A 5,331-nucleotide genomic window follows, 5' to 3' on the forward strand; every position below is an offset into this window, starting at 1 on the left:
TCACCCACGACCATCACCTCAGGTTGAAAGCTGAATAATGCATGGCCAGCCTAAGGAACACCTGTGCAATTATCATGCTGTCTAATCAGCATCTTGATATGCCACACCTGTGAGGAGGATGGGTTATCTTGGCAAAGGAGAAGTGCTCACTTCACAGATTTACAGATTTGTGAACAATATTTGAGAAACCGGTCTTTCGTGTACATAGAAAAAGTTTTAGATCTTTGAGATCTGCTCATGAAAAATGGAACTTAACTGAGGGTGTAATTCATGGGGTGGTTCGTTTATTACATTTTTACTTCTGACAATTGTATTTATGCTTAAAAAAGTTTTTCAGTAATCCAGAAGTAATGGAACACCCTATTGGGATGCAAACTTTGCAAAATACATAGTTACTCCAGTGCCTTTGGCACAAGTACTTCCTTAAACGTGCACGATGAAATTCTTGGCTCTCCATTCTGTTATAATGCGAGAACATTCATTAAAGGTTTACTCCACCGCAAAATGAAAATTTTGTCATTAATCACTTAATCACTTAATTAATCAACCCACATGTTGTTCCAAACCCGTAAAAGCTTTGTTTGACCTCGGAACACAATTTAAGATATTTTGGAATAAAACCAGGATTGTGACTGTCCCATTGACTACAAAGTAATGAACAATGTCAATGTCCAGAAAAGTATGAAAAACATTGTCTGAATACTCCACATGCCATCCATTTGGAACAACCATAATGTTATGAAACTATATGAATGCTTTTTTTATGGAAATAAAACCAAAATAATGACTTTATTCAACAATCCGGCACATAAAATCATCGTAGCGCCATTTTGACCACACTCATAGTATATTTATTTTAGCGCCACACTTATAGCATCCACAGATCTGTGTCAGCACCAATGGAAGAACATGCATTTTACATGTGTTTATGCTTTAATTTGTACAAACAGCATATCTTACCATTGTAAGTGTTGACTGGATGTTCTCCAAAATGGTGCTTCAGTGTCGAATAAATTTGTAATTTTTGTTTTATTTCCGAACAAAAAGTATTCTCGTCGCTTCATAACATTAAGGTTTAACCAGATTGAGTATTCAGATGATGTTTTACATACTTCTCTGAATCTTGACAGTGCGTTTTACTTGGCAGTCAATGGGACAGTTGCAAGTCTCCTGGTTTTCATCCAAAATAGCTTAAATTGTTAATTGCGAAGATGAACAAAACTTGGGGAAACATGGGGAAAGTTGACTAACGACAAAGCATTTATTTCAGTGTGGAGTATTTCTTCAAGGCTAAAGTGAGTTATAATTTTCAAGGACAAGAAATCTCAACGCATGTTTTAAGTTTTAGCATTAGGTTTCTCTTCTATCTCATATCTCACCTTATAAGTTGTCACATATAATCATTTGTGGAAAACCTGTCCAAAGCCAGTCTAACTGCAATGCCACCAAGCCTCTGAAGAAGTTTTAGGTCAAAACCAAGGCTAAGGCTTCCCCAAGAGTATTAGACCCCATACATGATTAAATAAGCATGAAAATGTGATTGAAAACACGTTCCAGTTCTCTGGCTGCAATCATCACCTTGACTTGCTGCAAGCACAGTGCTGAAGATAATGATTAAAAAGCAATCCAAAGCAATTAGCCATATAGCTACTCTGTTTCAAAATATATCAGCCAATTTGTCAAGATTTCATCATATCTGAATGACTGGGCCAAATAGCGTCCAGTTGATTGAACCTTCTGAGAACTGAGATATACATCAGGGTATTGGGTGAATAATTGTTTGGGTTTCCGTTGGCAGTGAAATTGGACTTGCATATAACGATAAGCGATCACAAAGTAGAGTTCAGCTTTAAGACATTTTTACACATTTCAAGATCATCTTACCTAAACGTTTTACGGTTTACAGCTGTTCATTAAGCTAAATGTGTTTATATTCAGAGTGCATGAAGATTCATCACACTAGTTTTGACCTGATGATTTCAGTCTCATTGGTTCTCATGTTTTTAAGCAAATTGGGATCATATGGGTTTCAGAAGTCTTTGAAAACAGAGCACAAGCCAAATGGGCTTACGCTTTATTGGCATTATCTTGCTTTTGTCGTTTTCGAGCTTGAAAGACTGCTGTGAAAAAGTCATATGGGTTTTGAAGGTGAGTAAATGATGACACAAATCTAAATTTTGAATGAAATCGCATCAAAGTTTGCTCAAGGAATAGCTCCAGAAATTTGCTTAAAATACAGCCCCTGGCTATTTAAGATGTATATGAGTTTGTCTCTTTGGAGGTATTTAGTATTACATGACTTGTTCACCAATGGATCCTCTGCAGTGAATGGGTGCCGTCAGAATGAGAGTAATAAATCCACATAACCCACAAGTAATTCACATTAGTTAATTCATCAATTAATGCTTGTGAAGCAAAAAGCTGCACATTTATAAGAAGCAAATCCATCATTAAAAGCTATCGAGTTTAAACCGTTGATTCTGGCCAAAATGTGGATGGAGCCAATAATCAATAAAAATTCTTCCTCCAGTGAGACAATCCATCCCCTGTTGTCCTTTTAGATAAAAAATCAAACATATTCACTTAGATCTATAAACAGTCCTTGATCTGTGCATATTGTATTTTAGTTGTATTTTTACCAGAAGCAATTTAAAGTTAAAAAATGATGATCATTAAATCATCCTTAATGATGATTTTCTTTATTATAAACATGCAGCATTTGCTTCGCAAGCTGTTCATTGATAGACTGGAGTGATGTTTTTATTATCTTATTCTGACGGCACCCATTCACTGCAGAGGATCCATTGGTGAGAAAGTCATGTAATGCTAAACGCCTCCAAATCTGTGCCAACAAAGAAACAAACTCAACTACATTTTGGATGGCTTGAGGGTGAGTACATTTTCAGTCAATTTGCGTTTATTGATTGAGCGGTGTAATTCTACCACTTCAATAAGATCCCGCTCCATTTCTGTCAGCCTAATGAAGGCTTTTAATGCACTTCCATGGGCAATCATAAACGCTACTGAATCATCGCAGGGGAAGTGAATTAATCATCCTTATCATCACACTCAGACAGGGCAAACTGAGAAGTTGNGTGTGTGTGTGTGTGTGTTTGTGCAGGTGGAGAACATTACTGGGAGAGTGAGGCACGTCTTGACCTAATCTTTGAAAATGAGGGCAAACAAGAGTGAAAAAGAAAGCTCAGTTTGCCAAAAAAAGGTATAATTACGGTTTATACATCAGTATTGTTTTCAGTTTGTCTAATCTTACAGCCATAAATGCTGTCTGAATAAATCCCCACACGTGTTTGATCTCTCAAAGAGAGATTTTTATGTAGGAGAAATTGCCAATATGTAAGCAAATATCTACTTAATTAGTTTTCAAATTTCGCCATTTATCACCTTTGGAGTCCAACTAGAGAAACGAGTGCGCTTGTATCTGACACATGGTGGCAATTTAGGGAGTTTCTCTAACATTTTAGCTGTATATTTGTGAGGTAATTCCTTTGAAACCAGGATCAGTACAACAAAGCTTGCACATGCATGCGTGACCTAAATGTCATATGTGCCTCAAAATCACTGTTGTGTTTCAACAAAGCTCGCTTTGATACGACAGAGGCTGAAAGAGCGAAATTAACCTTTAGGATCATTAACTATTATCATCATCTGCACTGTAAACAATGTCGTAACTTGGAACCACGAACGCATGCATGATAAATCAGCGGTTTACTGATAAATTATGCAGCCAATTTCTAGTTGGAAGCTGGCGGTCCCTTTAGGCATGATAAGAGCTTTTATTATGAGTACCAGCGGTGTTAAAGCAGCAGTGTCAGACGTCAGACCCCCAAAAAACACAACATAACATTTCCCCCAACAATTACTTTGGGTGGGAGTAGTTTGGGTCATGTCTCGAAGGGTTACGTTTGCCTTCAAAAGAGAATTTAGTATGTATTAATAATAATAATTGTTATTAATATTGTTTTTATTATTATTATTATTGTATCTTTTTATTATAGTTTTTTATTTTAAATTTTCTTAATTTTATATTTTATCTCTCGAAACACAGATAAATAATAATAAACAAAATGCAAGAGCATGAAATAAGTAAAATAAATAAACAAAAACATCTAATAAACATAAAAAGTTTAAACATATAACCTTTAATAAATTTACTTCCAATTTGGTGAACAACTCAGGGTGCAATGAAACTAACAGAAATACGTAGAAAACGAAAAATGAAATGAAAATAACGTGTAATAAAAGAATAAAATAAAAACTATACTACATTAGAAAAGTCTTGAGATCTAAGATTCAAATACATTTTCAAATAATTATCAGATTTAGAATGCCGATAAAGTTAAAACAGAATGAAATTAAATTCATTTTAAATTCTATGTCAGTGTAGTTTTTAATAATACTTTCGCTAATACGAATAGATCAAATGGGGTATCTCTTATGTTAAATGATTGAACATCAAATGACCTTAGTGAAGTAATAAGCAATATTTGAAATTGATGTCCAACCTTTAGAAGGAAGTTTACATAAAAATGGCAAAGGGACATCGGTGAAAGCGGCTTACGTCACCATCTAAACAAAGCTTCAGGGCAAGAGGTCCTCCAGACACCAGAAACTCCAACCAATCACATTACTCCAGCAATGTCTGACAAATCACATTTGAGTATCCATTTAGACTCTTATCTCATTCTTGACCTGTACATCAACCCTTTTAATTGAATTATTGAATATATTTTCTGGGCGAGAAAAACCATATTAGGCTCATTTCTACCAAATCAGGTCTCTATGATTAATTTACGTCTTATATAACCGTCCCGTAGATTGCAAACAATCTACACAATTAATGCAATTAAACGCTACAGTTTGAGGGATGACAGGGGCTCCATAAAAGGACAACACAGGAACTGTCCAGAAAGATGACCGTGAGTGAATTTTCAGGGCAGATGATTTCTGACAGGGAGCTGTTTTCTCTTCTCTGGTCTTTTCTGGTCTGAATTAGGCTCTTTTTATTGTTGTAAAACAAAAATTTTACATTAGGTAACTAAATCCAGCAGCCCTGACTGAATCAGGCCAACAGCCAAAGCAGTGCTCATAAACTGCTATTGTTTTGTATAATGTGACATTTCCTGATTGAAGAATAAGTGGGCGGCCGACAAATAACATGAACTTTTGCTCAGCATCAAGATTTTGGGATAAAGTCATCTGCATATGTAAGGGAAAATATTTATTTTATATGCTCTAAAATGTTCACCAGGTCAAACTCAAGTACCATTCGTGGGCTTTGTGTGTCCCCATGACTTACTACTGATATAAATA

Source organism: Puntigrus tetrazona, chromosome 16, assembly GCF_018831695.1.
Source record: "Puntigrus tetrazona isolate hp1 chromosome 16, ASM1883169v1, whole genome shotgun sequence".
In the NCBI taxonomy this organism is placed as follows: domain Eukaryota; kingdom Metazoa; phylum Chordata; class Actinopteri; order Cypriniformes; family Cyprinidae; genus Puntigrus; species Puntigrus tetrazona.